Raw genomic sequence first — 16,119 nt, 5'->3', positions numbered from 1 at the left:
TTTGAAACACACTAAGCTTTTGGAGGATTAACATAATTGTATACACTTAAGGTAAATTCAAGATCATACCTCAAGACAAACCAATCTCTCAAACACATACACACAATATGCATACTAATGCAAAATCAAAAACTCCATATATTACCCAATTCCAGAAATTCTACTCTAATACTATAAAGTTTAAATTGTAGCTTAAATTGCAGAAAGAAATCTCTGAAAATATGTGATCTATGACAAAACCAAAAAAAAAAAAAAGTTATGAAATTGTCTGAATTAAGAGTAAACAAAAGAACAGGGATTATGAGACACTGCTTCTATGATTGTCCTTTATTCACAGGAGTAGAAAAGATTAAAAGTCAGTATGAAAAGGAAACATTACAGCACATCTTAAAAAAAAAATCCAAGTTACTTAAGTTAAAATGTTTGATTTTTTTGGGGGGGCCATAATTATAAGCTGTATGTAGTCCTCATCCAAGTAACAGCAAAATCCTTACCACAAGACATGGAATAGAAAGAATAAACCTATCCATGCTCTTAATGGAATATTGCATTGCACTGCTAGATCTTCACCAAAATAAGGACATACTTTTTTCCCCCATTTATTTGAAAAAACAAGTATTTCAAATCCCCAGAAAAGGCAAAATAATATAAGAATGAATGAATCTCTATATCCTACCTGTGGCGTCAATCCAGCTATATTGGATTCTAATATTCTATCATGTTTACTGTTTTATTTACTTTTTAAATGTTTTTTGAAGAAAAAAATTGTATATATAACTGAGTCCCTTTTGTACCATATTGATTCCATTTCCCATCCCCTAAAATACAACCGCAACTCTAAATTTGGTACTGATTTCCTCTGCATATTTTTACACTATGACAACAAATTTACTATTACTGCAAATATATCAGTGCTTTCAAACTTTACATAAATGTCATACTATATGTGTGTGTGTGTATTATCATACTGTATTATCTTTTACAACTTGTTTTTGTTTGCTGAAGGACCTCTATCCCTGACACACACAGCTCTCACTATAACGGTGGTATAACAAAGAGTTCATCAAATGATTACATCACAACCTGTCATCTTTTTTTTTTTTTTATTAAAGATGTCTGAGTATTTGTTTCAGGAGTTCTTTTTTATTTTTTTAAAGATTTATTTGTTTATTTATTTATACAAGCACTGGGTACAGTCAGAAGCGTGGAGGGTGAGAGAATCCACCAGAGCCAGAGCGGGGAGCAGAGCAGGCAGAAGGACCGAAGCACACTGCGGGAGCAGCCGGGGATAGAACTGGTGCTGCAGAGGCTGCGGGCAGCTTCACAACCCAGCGCTCAACCGCTACGCCACCGGGGAGGCCCACAACCTGTCATCTTTCTATTCAAACATGTCTAGGTTTATCTAGAATATCTCAAAACATATTGTTGAGTTTAAGCCTATGTATACTTTCAACTTTGCTAGGTTATTGCCAAATGCTTCCAGAATATGAAAAGTTCCCCTTTCTGTATTTTCTCTAACATTTGGAAAATACATTTAAGAAAAATAGCCACTTGCTAGTTGAAAACTTAAAAAATTCTTAAGTGATTAGTTCCTTCTGTTTTCATGACATATAGGTCTATCACAGGTATACTAAATATTCCAAACAGACGAAAATTTGGCCCAAGGTACTTGTGCAGAAAAAAAGCTCTAATTACGTATTTTCTTCACCTGATTATGAAAATACCAACACATAATCCAGAACTAGTGAGGTACAAAAATGATTCATAATTAGTTACTGAGCTTAGATCCATGAGGACCAAAAAGAACCAAAAACCCAGAAAATATAAGTGGCTTATTGGTGTGAAGAATTCGCTCCCATTTCATTTTGGGCTGTGTTTTTCATATGTGGTGCCTCTAAAAAAAAAAATTCAACTTGTGAAAAACACAAATTCCTAAGCCCAAGCTCCAGAGATTTTGATTTAGAAGGCCTGGAAAAATGCTTTATTGTAGATTGTTCTGCAATAGGTGGCCCACGGACACTTTATACAATAATCCATAGTAAAAATAAGGTGTCTGCAATATAAAAGATTATGTAGCTCACTTTTTGGTTAAGAATAGGTAACAGCAATTAATGTTATATATAAATTACATCAATTGTTAAGGAATGCACTCTCTTACTAGCCAAAAAAAGTCTATCTTAAATCTCAATATGGTTGAATTTGACTTTATAATGCTAGACCAAGTTGTGGGTTCATTTATTATTTCAGATAACTGAACATACACTAACAAAGATTTTTAAAAATATTATGAGTAAGTAAACATTATGAGTAAGTAAATATTATGAGTAAGGAACTAATATTCTAAGATTACTGTGAGTAAAAGTGATTAGGATTGATCTGAATGAAGATGACCAGTGAGAAACTATGGGCACATTTTGAAAAGAATATTATCGCAAATATCAGACTTTAAATTGGGACATTATGCTTCTACACTAATATAAATTGTCATTCGCAGATTTCTAGTAAGAATTCTACATTAGAGGGCCTCCCCAGTGGCCCAGTGGTTGAGTGCTGGGCTGTGAAGCTGCCCGCAGCCTCTGCAGCACCGGTTCGATCCCCAGCCACCAGGTAAGGGTCCCACATGGCGCGCAGACCTCTCCTGCCATGCCCACTGCTACCCTCAGCAGTGTATTTCGTCAGTCCACCTGCTCTGCTCCCCGCTCTGGTGAATTCTCTCACCCTTCCACGCTTCTGACCCATTGCTTGTATAAATAAATAAATAAATCTTAAAAAAAAAAAAAAAAAAAAAAAAAGAATGCTACATTAGAACTAAGAGAAATCTACCATCTACTTTCCTGTAACTATAGACTACTAGAATTAGATACAAAAGAGGTTAAAAAAAATTAGCTAATCCAAGTGTATTCAAATTAAAACAGCAAAAATATTCTTTTATATTTTTGAAATTACAAAATCCTAGTTCCAAAAGACTTAGTATAAACTGAACTTTTCAGATATAAAGTTCAGATTTGATATTATTTTACTAGTGAGATAAAAATAAAGACTTACTAATTTCCACCTGGAGTCTGCTTTGTTTTTATTTATACATAGAGGGGTATACTGTTCTTTTTAGTAATAACGAAGTCAGTAAGAATTTGGTCTCATTTAGACTGGGCTGTAAATTGAATGTCAGAATATGGTTCAAAAAAAATCAAAGAAACACTGATGGCCATAGTCAACTTTCCTTTCCTCAATGTACTATCTAATTTGTGTTATCAATGACTATTTTTTCCCCATTCTACTAGCTTAAAAGTGAAAAACATGCCACACATACTTCCAGAAGCATTTCCATTCAAAATGAGTAAAAAATTAAATTAAAACCACAAAGTAAAGTAAAAAATATAGTATCTAAGAACTATAAGCATTTACTGTTCTATGTTGCTTTGGGAAGAAAAGATCTTTTGTCATAGCCTGGATGTATTATATTGTAGAGGTTACAGTGACAGTTGGGCCCTTCCAACCTGATTTATAAAAGCTGATCAGTACAGGCTATTTTGGCAACCATTATTGCATGAAGATGCTAGTCTGCACAACAGCTGACAAGCAGCAGCAACCTCCCGGCCCCTGGTTCCAGCTGTAAGGGATAAGAAAAAGGGCTGTGGTGATACTTGTTTATTCACTGTTGCTACTGCTTGCTGAAGCAGCAAGCTGAGAAAAGCATATAGGATTAACACAGAGGGAAAAAACCATTCAGTCCAACCTATCTAGCAGGTCTGCTTATATTACTCCATAATAAAATTAAGAAGGAATTTTCTTAAAAAAGTAAAATGGGGAGAGGGGAAAACATAATTGTGCTCAGTTATCAAAATTTTCAGAATTCAGCCTCTTTCCCCAGCAATTCTGGAAAATAAAGCATCTAAATTGTAATCAAGAATAAAATCATATTTTGCTTATAAAAAGTTCCAGGCTGCCAGGTTCCACATATCTAATCATCACCATATGTTTGACATCAGACACTTATTAGCAAAGAAATAAGATTTCAGCCCATAAAATTTCTACAAAAATTCCAACTATAAAAAAAAAATTTTTCCACATGTAACTTACCTACTTTAAACATGTAATATAAAGCTAAAAACTTAGTAGGTACCTAGTATCAATTAATGAATAACAAAAATAGAAATACTTGTTCTTTTAAATTATTTATAGACATAATTTTAAATTTAAATGCAATTCTTATCTTTAAGCACCTTCAGTAATTTTTGATTCTGAAAACTATAAAAGTCAGAAAAATTTAGACAAATTATGTTTTTAAGTATTAGAACTGGGTGATAAGTTTAAACGGTATTTTATCTAGTCTAGTCATGAAGACCAACTTTAAGATTTATTGGAAGTATAAAATATAGCAGTATTTAAAATTCAGATAATATTTTATAAAAAATGAAAACCCCAATCTTTTACTTTAGCAAAATTGAAAAATTAATTGTTGTTGTTAGAGGCAGCTCAGTGAAAAATAATGCTGATAATAAAATATAAACTATCGTGTACCACAGGGTAACAAAATAACTAAATATATTCAGTACAAAAACTATGTAAGACCTTAATGGCAAATACCAAAGAAGGATTTTAAAATTTTAAGACACTGAAAAACAGTAATAAATTGATAAACTATTAACCAGCAGATTAATATGTCTCAGCAACTACATCTGAAACAAGTCACATGTATTTCTTCTAAGGGACTCTAACCATGAAAATAGCAAAGTAAAACTAAGTCATATCATATATGTTAATAAAATAACAAAAGTGTGGCTTGTGGTTCTGAGAAGAAATATTCTACTTCAAAATGACATTTAATAAAAAATCTAAAGCATCACATTATCTTTTGAAAATGTTTATCAGAAAATATAACTCTGATGCACTAGTTAAGAAAACACACAAAACATACAGATACAAGTTTCAAATAAAGAGCAACAAAAAATTTTTTAAGGTAGTATCAATTCTTTGATGAATCCTCAGCAACACCATAAAATCTTCATCAGAGTTGTTATAACTGACAAACTACTTAAGATGTCCTTAATAAACAAGTATTACATATCAATAATTTTATGTCTTTCATATGTAGATATGTTAAATTACTTCTAGTTTGTCCAAATATTCCACCCCCACCCCCCAAGGATAACTATTTTCAATTAAACAGGAACTCTGTCAGTATAACTGTATTTTAGGAACAACTGAGAATTTTGCTGAAAACAAATGTTAGCTAACCCTGAAAATGCACTTAACCAAAAAATGTAAATACTGCATAAAAAAGATATAAATCTATCGCTGAACATAAGGTTAACACAATATATTGTCTCCCCCATATTCTGACTCAAGTAATATAAAAGCTTAGTTAGATACAATCAGGTTTTCAAATTTAGAGCAGCCAAAATCTTTACAAAGTGTTTTTTAACAGGTAAAGAATCACACATAGCAATAAATCTCCTATTAACCTGTCTCCTAAAGTTAAAGTTTCTCACCCTTTAAGAACTAATTAAATACAAGGAAACTTTAATATATGCATTAAAATTCCTTTAGATGTTAAATTATTTACTAAGCCAAAAAATCCTGAAATTTATAAACCAGAATAAAGACCTATAAGTACAATTTTATTTTCCCAAATATTGGTGCTCAGCCAGTTTTGACAACTTCAAAGATCATCAATTCTTTAAACTAGGTAACAACTTTGTAGATTCATGTCCTTTTCTACAATGTTTATTCAATAGCCATCTCTCTTCCTCCATATCATTCATTTAGACTGTGTCTACAGGTATCTGGATTGAAAGTGATAAATTGAACCCGGATTTTCCCCCAGACACTCAGAAACTGTATTTTTCACTTTTCAATTTAATGATTTCTAATCTGGGAAGCGCTGGTTAAGCAGGGAAAAATTTCTATTTATTTTCATCCTATTCAAACTAAGTTGCCTTTCCATAACATCCTCAAAGTTGTGAAGACATTCTATGCTTTGTACTTACCTCAAACTTCCTTACATGATGATGCTAATATTTTAACTTCACCTTGATATCTATTAAATTTTTAACATTTTTATCTAAGCTTAATTGTTAAGGCTTATATATTCCCATCTGTGTAATAGCTAATGATATAGAAAAACCTAATTTTAATTTATTATTTTGATATGTACCTCAATGTTCAAAAACTCTCCAACACAATATCTAAGAATAGGCTTTAAAATCTTTTTTAATATTGTTTAAAGATAAAAGCAATAGGAAGGAAATAATAAAAAAGGAAAAAATAAAAAATGTTTATTAAATATCTGAAGTTTTCAATTAGAAGTATAAAAATCAAAGTGAACAAATATGCTAGAAAAGTGGCTCAATGATAAAATATTTTGGAGGTAAAGACAGTAAGTCACCAGAAGTTTTGCCATGCTACAATTTATTTTTAGAGTCTGAAACTTTTGATATGAACTACTTAACTATTTTACTCAGATACATATGAGTAAGACACTAGCTTCTGCTTTAAGAAAATGGATTTTTCATTTTCAACTAAATTGACACTTTTGATTAGGACAGAACTTGGAATATTTGATTTCTATTACTAAACTTTTATTGACTTTTGCTCACCTAAAAGTTCCAGGTTTACCAATTGTCTAGTCCAGTAACATTTGTAAAATATAAAATTGTATGCTTTAAAAATTCATTAATATACCTTAATCTCCTATCATGTTCCAATGCATTATGTGAGTGTTCAATCAAAGAAGTTAGACTGTTCTCCAGAATTGGCTCTCTCCTAAAGGTCAAAACCTGCAATAAAAATGTCATGTATTATAGCATGAAGACACTCAACAGATTTCCGCCTCCTGCAGTTCCACAGTTGATCCCTGAATACAGAGGTAAGGTCTTTCAAAATGACCCCAATCTTGCCTATGTTCAAAGAAACCCTAACTTCAAAATGTTTTTAAAATAGAAATAACTTGATTAGAAACACCTGTGATATGCTTTATCATCCGAAGCCTCTTCAAACAAATCAGCTTAATATGTTTCTGCTTTCATTTCTCTTTAGAGCATTCATTTTCAAAGCTCTATAGATGAGTGAGTGAGTAAGTGAGAGAAAGAGAGAGAGAGAGAGAGAGAGAGAGAGAGAGAGAGAGAGAGAGAGAAAGTAAGTGTGTGTTCGCATTTGTGTGTAGGAAGGTGTTAAAGGACTGGTAAAAAGAGGACTCCATAAGAAAAATTACCAGAAATATACTTTGTGCTTCTAAAACTCAAAAGTACAATAAAAAAATCATTCAAGGGATAGAAACATATTTTAAATTAACTTCCTTCCAAATTATCAAATGTTTTAGTAATAACAGAAATTACCATTACTTTCCATTTAATATTTTTGCCATGCCTGAATGAATACTGATTGATATTTCCAAATGTAGGCCAATATAGTTCTACTAACAGAACAAAATGTAGAATTCATTTTTAAACAAATTAAAATATTTATAAGTAATGGATGACTATTAGTCAACAATTTTTAAATGTTTCTAAGTAGAGGTGGTGTAACCAAGTATATATGTGGTCTTTTCATTTGTCTCACCTAAATCTTAATGATTGAGTGGTAATACAAATGTTAATTATCAAATTGCCAAAGGCTTATAGTGTACCATAGTGAACAATAATGCTGAAGTTTCCACTTCAAGAACAGCTTAGAAAAAGAAATGAAAACCAAAAGAACCTTTATTTCTCTGTGGCCAAATGCTTAATTCCAAATGCGATGATACTTAAAAATACATATAAATCATTTCTAAAATTCTCCCTCAAAGGATCTAAAAGGTAATGTACTTAACTTTAAAAATTACATAAGAAAAATAGAAGCCAGTATGTATTCCATGCTAAATGTTAAGTTTGTCAGTAGTAGAGAAATAAAAAATACTACATGATAAAGAACAAAAGAGTCAGATATCACACAAATAGTAAATAAAATGTGCATTAACGAAATGATGGGAAAAATTTTTGAAAATAGTGAAACTCAAACCTATTACAAAACAGCTTATTATTTACACTTAGAACCCAGGACAAGCCTTTCAAGTTCAAACATTCTTAAAGAAAGTAAGACAGGTTTTTTAAAAAGTGTTAAGCTTCTCATAATTTGATAAGAAATATTAAGAATAAAATTCAAATATATATGTTCAATATCATCTCCAACACTTGAAATGTGTGTTTCTAAAAGAAAGATCCTTTAAAACATCTCTCAGATAGAAAAGGGGGAAAAAGGCAAAAGAAAATGATTTCCCTACCAGAAAACTACGAACTCTACAGTCATTTATACGTAATTGACAAACATAGAAGCATATATTAGTATCATGATATTCTAAAATTGATGTTACTCTTATATTTAGACAGACATGACTTTAAAGTTCTAATACTGACACTTGTAAAAATTAAATGCAAAATCAACTTAATCTCATTTTCGTCAATTGAAAAAAAAAAAAAGCAGTTCATTACTGATTTCCTTTGGTTTTAGGAGATTTGGGGGTAACCAAATTTCAGCAAGTCATAGTTTAAGTTCTAACTATATGCCAAAATTAAATGGCACACAGTGTTTCTATGTTTGGTAAATAATTTTAAAAGGGAACAAAACTATATGTATAATAATACTCTTCTATGACAATTCTATGATGTGCTTTCTAGTTATAATCAGACTAATCTGTTTTTTCTAAAGTAAGGTTAAAGCAAAACGTGTGGATTACTAAGCCTCATTAAACAAAAGAAAAAAAAGTCAAATTTTAGGTCACAATTTTTTAAAATAAGAGACTAATTTTTTTATAGAGTAAGATTTCAAAACTGTAAATTTTTAATCTAATTGAATTTTTAAATTAGAGAAAGTATCAGGTAGAAGAAACATCTAATAAAACTTTTTTTGGCAAACCAAATCAACTGACTCATTTCTGGATTGGAGTAATTTGTGACATTCTGAACAATTACTACATACCAATAAGTGAATAAACAAAATAAAAATATGCATGTTTCCACAAAAACAAATAAAAATGTTGCATAAAGCACAATGACACAAAAGATCCAGAATATGAAAACTGTTTTTGAAATTTTCATCCTTAGCTCTAGTTCTTTATAAACATTGATCAGAAAAAAATACAGTGTTACAGGCAAAGACCCTAGGCTACATTTTCTAAACGCAGGACAAGTTCACAGTATTAAAACAAAGCTTAAGATTGTGTTTTTCTTTGGATTTTAAGAAATAGTATAAAGGCCAAACAAAAAGCAATGCTAGCAGGAAGACAGATACCTTACCTTCTCAGGTTCCCTGTTCCCCACAATATGTAAACACAGCTTAAAAAGGAGTTGAGCTACTGTACCTTTCCCCATCATTGTTTTCCTGTGGTACTATATCTTTTCTATTTCTTACAATAGAAAAAAAGTAAATAAGAACTATCAGTTTTTACAGATATACGCATAATAGTGAAAGTATTATATATAATACACATCGTTATCTACAAGTCCACAAATCTAAAGCCCAAATCTTCCTGTTAATCTGGCATTCCAGAAAAAGAAAGTATTTGGATGCTGTGGATTTTATTTAGGTGCTAGTGTGTTCTCAAACTTTAAGGGCACTATTTTAAATAAAGAATCCACTCTAATAATGGCTTATTAAAACAAAATGATGCACCTATCACCTTCAAACAACTTCCCCCTCCCCAATAAACCAAAGCACTAAAAAAGTATGGGTAAGCTTAACTAGCTTGGTGGAATTTAATTTATCCCATCTCACTCTTAAATTCTCCAAGTCACATAATACAAAAATTAAAACTTAAAAAGCAAGAGTATAAAAATAAAATCCACTAGTTTTGATATATTGAGTAAAATTTTTACTTATATTTACTTGCAATTTCATTAAATCAAATTTTAGAGATGACAACTGACACCTTTAAGAATTTTCATGATACTGAAAATAATTGCTTTGAAAAAAAGTAATCGAAATTCTTGTTATGAAAGCACTACAAATAGTATGATTTATAAACTCGACTATTTCATTTATTAATATAAATTATATTTATAGTCCTACAGAGATTTTTAAGTGATAGAATCCTCTTATTTGAATATTTTCTAACAATGCATATTTGACCTAATGTAAAACTACAAACTGCAAGTTTCAAAATTTCAACTCTACTCATAAAGATATAAATTCCGATTAAACTTAAAAAATATTTTAAAAAGCATCTACAGTCCTGTTGTTTACAAAGGGAGTTTAACCCATTTTCTTGGAAAACCACACCCATCTTTATCAAGATGCAATTAAACGGAATGGCAAATTTGGTAATAAATAGAACTTATACTGAGACTGTCTCAAGAAATAAAACTCAACTAAACTAACCAAGTAAAACACAATACTCATCCTGTTGTATGCACTGGATTTCATAATAAATTTATCAAAGGAATGAAATCATAGATACGCACCTGTGTGTACTTACCTGTTGTATTTCTAAATTAACAAATTTCTTGCAAAGTTTTAAGTCCACTGTATTGACTGAATTAGTAAAATCTATTGATTTTTAAATTGATTGTGAAAAATATTAAAAATATATCCAATATTTATAAAAATGCTGAAAAGCTCGTTAAAAAATTGTTTTTCGTTAAAATAAAAGAAATAATTCTGTAATCTGCATACAACAAATACAAATAGTTTGTAATGAAAAACTTGTGTCAAAAGAAAAAACCCTAAACCCTACACTGTTTTTAACTAATAGGGAATAGGGTAAATATATACAGTTCGTAATTTCAGTGAACAAAATTATAATTTTGAGAAAATTGCTCCCTCGGTCTTACTTTTACTATACATTTCAGAGCCACTCGAAAGTCCTTTAGGGAAGAAAAAAGCTATTAAAAGGCAGTTTAAAAAATTCCCAGCCTTAAAGTTTCTTAAATATTTCTGTGGTTCTCTAGAAGTCTAATTTTTCGGAAAAAGGAGAATTATAATCTAGTGTTCACCATTCAAACCCCCCAGTCCCGCTTCCCCTCAGCCAATCAGGGGATAACAAGACCGGTGTCTTGGGAGTTCCGTTAGACACAATTTGAAAAATATCACATTGCGCTCTCCTATTCTCTTCTGGGGGGGGGGGGAATTCTAAGTGAGGGCGGGTCCTCCAGTCGTTACAGAAATAACAAATCAATCATTCCTTTCATCAATTCCGGGGTGCGGGGGGTGTATTATTTAGGCCCTAAAGAGTGTATGAGTGCGACTCCAGGAAACGTTATTCCTGTTTTCGAACAACTGAATAAGCTGCTGCAAAAACCAACTCCTGTATATTCGCAACCTAGAGCCGCGCGCCCCAGACGCAAAACATCTCACCAGCAAAGGGTTAATCTTAATCTACTTGTGCCTTCAACTCAGAAAGTGATTCAAGATCCAATATATTTTAAGTGAAAATACAGTACCTACAAAGTATTAAAGTTAAAACCCTCACTGGTTCAAATCATTTAAGTTGTCCAGTAAGAACAAGAAACTGTGAGCTAAAAAAAAAAAAAAAAAAAAAAAAAAAAATCACCAGACGAGAACACCCCTCTTGCATCCGCTTCAGCGCCGAGAGAATGCCCCAGAAAAAGCGAGGATTGCAAATTTACCGTTAAGCTGTCCGTTAAGTTTTCGGGAGGACAATTTAGTTTCACAGACTGGCTTTTTCCGTGCGACCCGTTTCAAAGACGGGGAAGGAAAGTCTTCTAAGAGCGCGACTCGGAGGAAACAGCGAGCAGGAAATCGCCCCATCTTTCATCTTCCCCCAGAATAGCCCCACCGCCCACCAGGGCCAGCACCGTGAGAGTAAAGGACCAAAATCCCAAGGAAAAAGCGAAAGTCCAAGCACCTTTCCTAGGAGCCCGCGAAAACCTCACGAGCCTGCCCCCGCCCCACTCGCCCGAAGAGGCGAAGCCCGACGCGGCCGGCGCGCCTCCAGCCCGGCCCCGGGCGCGCAGAGCCCGCGGGCGTCGCGGCGTGACCCACATTCCGAGCGCACCTCGCGCCCCGGCGTCCCAGACCACGACCCTGAGCCCGGGCCGGCCGAGGGCACTGTCCGCCCGCCCGGCCCGAGGCAGCCGCTGCTCCGGGTCCGCGGTTTTCCGTCGACCGTAAGTTTCTCGTCGTGAGCAGACAGCCGTCCGCGCGCTCAGAAAGCTGCGATAAAGCACCGCGGGCTCGGTGATGGGGGAGGGGGCAGGCGTCCCCCTCTTCCTGTCACGGAGTCGCGGCCGGAGGAGCCCCGCGGCGCCCCGGCCCCGGCCAGGGGTCCGGCTGACAGACCCGCAGGGCGGCGGCCGCTCCGCCGCGGCTCGTCCGCGTCCCGCTCAAACTGCAACTCCCCTCCCCCCACGCCCCCGTCTCCGCGCGCTCCCGCCACATTCCGCCCGCCCCCGCCCACTCGCAGACACCCAATTACCCCAACCCTATCTCCTCGAATTTTTCGCTCTTAAAATGACCCAGAGCCCATTCTTCTCCGCACCCCCACACCGCCCGCCGGTCCCACCAGTGCCACCGCCGAGCGCCACTCTGCTACTTCTTCACGCGCTTACCGACTGCTCCAACCCTGGCGAAGGTCCACGTACTCGCTTGCCTCAAAGTAATTTTCGGAGTTTTTTTTAGTTATTTTTCGGCTGAGTCCTAGTGGCGCTATACTCTCGGACAGGTTATCCAGTCTCTCCCGCTAGATTGATGAGATGAGGCATCACTCGAAAATGGCGCCGAAAGCGCTGAGGCTCCTCATTCAAATTCGTTAGAGCCAACCCCGCCGCCCCGGGGCATGCCGGGAACGCGGGCTGCTTTCACAGCTGTCAATACCGCTTCCAGCCCCCCCGTCAGAGCTGTCCCGACGCTTTTGCGCATGCGCAAATTCGAACCCTTCCCCCGCGTCGTGCACATGCGCAGAGTCATGGTCGTGCGCCACTCTCCCTTTACTTCCTCGGTCGCAGTCCGCCTACCTCTTTTCTCGCGCCTGCGTGCAGCTCCCGCTTCCTCGGCCTCGGGGGTGGTGGAACCGTGGGGATAATGGGTCCATAGATGATGTATCAGTCGATGGGCACTTATTTTACTGTTCGAGGAAAACAAATGAGGGTCTAGCTTAGGTGAGATGGAAAACGTTTCATTGCCAGTGTCTAAACCCCAGCCACGGAATGTGTCTCCGAGACCTTTTATATGGATACTCGTGTACTTAACCCAGCCCCGCCTGTGCGTAGAGCTCTTGCAGGGTCTACTCGGTACTGGAGCTATCTTACTTAAGCCTGAAAAGAACTTTATGAGGTAGGTACTATTATTAACGGCTTGCAGAACAAGGTTTGCTTGAGGCAGCACAAGTAGCAAGTGAATCTCTCCGATTCAGGAGCACAGGCCATTCTCTTCCCTACTGTGCCATCCAGCCTGAGTATACCCAGGAAGGGTGGTTTCCCCTGCTCCACTGTGTGTGTGTGTGTGTGTGTGTGTGTATGTGTGCAGGCGCGGCGCGCGTTTCAGTAGTTAACGAGTTAACGATAACTTAAATTTGCTGGAATTTTTCTTCCCAGCCCTAGGCTTAAACATTCTGCTCAATCTGGAGAGCTGACTGGGCAGTCTTTGAATATCAGTTAGGGCGATTAAAAACTCTATTTAATGGTGTAACAAGTGAACTGAATCTAGTAAAGACGAGTTTCCGTTGTGGAACGCGCTGATAAGATACAAATAGCTAGGTACCACGTATTGCTGTTGGGTTCAATACTGAATAAACACCTCGTTGATTGATGGTGTTTATTGCTCACAACAGCCCTGTGAAGTAGGTATCCTCATTTTACGCATGTCGCCCAGATTAAGAAACTTGTCCCAAAGCCCTCTAGCTGATAAGGAGATGCACAACTGTGGCCAACTTCAAAAACTGGGCGTTATGATAGGTCAATAAATAATGATAAAGTTGTCGATATTTTAACACCTGTCTTAAAATAAACCTCTTTTGACCATTCATTTGCTCTGGAGAATTATCTGCCCCCAGGCTAGTTAGGATGAAAAACTCAAAAATTGTTACAGATCCTCCTAAGTGATTACTTTTTAATACTATTTTGACTGGCTACATGATCCCCAGTTATTTTTTTTTTCTGGGTTATTGCCACATTTTTTCCAGTTTTTGTTGCACAGCAATTTGTTATGGACCATAACAACATACACACACACACACACATCATTGTGAAGATTAAATAAGACAATGGATGTGGAAGTGTCTACTAAGAAGTAAAGAAGTAGAAAACTAGCATGGTTTCCATTATTGAAGTACAATAGAAAAGAAATGGATTTTAATAATTTGAGATGATAGAGAAGTAATGGGCAGTGTAGTTTGTCTAACATCTCTATGGTACTTTTTGTACAATAGTAAAATTTAGTGTACCCTGGAACCAAACTGCCTGGGTTTGGATCTCAGCTAAGTACTAGCTGAGTTACTTTTTCTCAGTTTGATCTTTTGTAAAAGGAGTTATGCTAATCCCTCACTGCGTCGTTGTAAGGATATAGGTGAGCTCTAATATATCCCAGGCATTTGAACAGAATAATAGCATATTAGTAATTATTAGCTACTGTGAATCAGTTGTTAACCCTGATCTTTTTAAGTGGCTTCTTTAACAAATACTGAATTACTTCACTCATGTGGAATATAAACAAAACAAAGGGACAGACAAAACTAAATAAAAACAAACTAGAAAGCTGAGACTACCAGAGACTAAAATTGAGACTGCCAGAGGGGGCAGAGAGGGTTGGGGAGCAAAGGGTAGAGGAGGCCCAAAGGACTCTGATGGTTGATTATAGTGCGTTGGTGGTGGCCTGGTGTGGTAACACATCTGCAAAAGTGTGAACCTGAAACCTCTTAGTCATATACCTTATTGTAAACCAGTGTTTCATCAATTAAAAAAATGGAATAAAAAAATAAAATGGCTTCTTTAAAGGTGTTTTAAAAGTTAAATTACAGTTAATGCCATTAAGAGTTAACATTTGTAAAAAAAAAAAAAAAGAGTTAACATTTGTTTGAAGATCCCTGAAAATGATAAAGTTGCCAGAGAAATTGTACTTGCTAAGTATTAGTAGTGATTTCTGTCAGATGAAAAAGGATGTTCACTTGTGTCACCATTTCTTAAGAGTGACAGGACAACAGAATAGTTTTTATTGCTTTTCTAATTATTAAAGGGAGAAAAACAGACCAGTCTAAAGTATGTAAAGCCATCCAGAGATAACCACATATTCTTAGCACTTTAAAAATATAATGTACCTTTGAGGAGAATAGTCTAGAGAAAATCTACATAGTGATATATTGGGGAACCTGTTGGCAGGATTGTACTAGAAATTCATAAATTGGTAAATCTTAAAAAATTCTATCCACCTTTTAGATAGTCTCTCAAGAAAATTCTAAAGTGATGATGATGTTATTGATAAGTAATGGCATTTGTTGAGTACCTCTTGTGTCAGGCATTATACTAAGAAAGTGTATACATTTACCCCCTGAACCCTTATGACTCATGAGATGTGTGCAGTTCTCTCCAATTTGCAGACTACAGCTTATATGGAGGTCACTTTTAGAAGATGTAATTGTTTTGTTTAAAATCTTATTTGATAAACCAGAACCCATTCATTAAGCTTCTTGACTAAAACGGGAGGAAACAAAAGCAAGTAACATTTCCTGTGCCCCAACAAAAAAAGCCCATTTGGTAAAAATGTTTTGAAAATAAAGAATTTTATGTTTGACCACAAGGGGGTGCAAATTCCTGAGTTGAATTTAAAGAAAAAAATAGCATTTTTACTTTAGATCATCCAATTAACAGGTAAAAAACTAGTGCAAATACCTTCCATTGACTTTATTTTTTTAAAAAGATTATTTATTTTTATACAAGAGCTGGGGCACAGGCTAGAGGCACAGGAGGGTGAGAGGATTCACCAGAGACAGAGTGGGGAGCAGAACAGGAAGACAACCGAAATACACTGCTGGGGGGAGCAGTGGGTGCGATAGGAGAGGTCTGTCACACCCTGTGGGAATATCCCTGGCTGGCTGGGAATCTAACCCGCGCTGCAAGTCTGAGAACAGCTTCACAGCGCTGTGCTCAACCCGCTACACCACCGGGGAGGCCCTCCTTCCATTAACTTTAATGT

At 35.6% G+C, this 16,119-nt stretch overlaps 1 protein-coding gene across 3 annotated transcripts in view; it reads right to left on the bottom strand.

The window, feature by feature from the left end:
- Window positions 1-12,792, bottom strand: part of SPRYD7 (SPRY domain containing 7) — a 132,408-nt gene extending 119,616 nt beyond the window's left edge. For 2 of the 3 annotated variants that reach the window (XM_037527275.2, XM_037527276.2), the window contains exons 1-2: window positions 12,543-12,791; window positions 6,685-6,779 (exon numbers count right to left, since the gene is read on the bottom strand). The gene's annotated coding sequence lies outside the window, so the exon portion shown is untranslated. Of the gene's footprint in view, window positions 1-6,684; window positions 6,780-12,542 lie in introns of all 3 variants that reach the window. The other variant, XM_054701477.1, reaches the window with a different exon arrangement.
- Window positions 12,793-16,119: the final 3,327 nt, after the last annotated feature.

The sequence above is a fragment of the Talpa occidentalis genome, unplaced genomic scaffold, assembly GCF_014898055.3.
Source record: "Talpa occidentalis isolate TD23 unplaced genomic scaffold, MPIMG_talOcc4v2.1 talOcc4.5, whole genome shotgun sequence".
In the NCBI taxonomy this organism is placed as follows: domain Eukaryota; kingdom Metazoa; phylum Chordata; class Mammalia; order Eulipotyphla; family Talpidae; genus Talpa; species Talpa occidentalis.
Note: the sequence above shows the minus strand (reverse complement) of the source record. Positions and strands in the feature narration are given on the sequence as shown.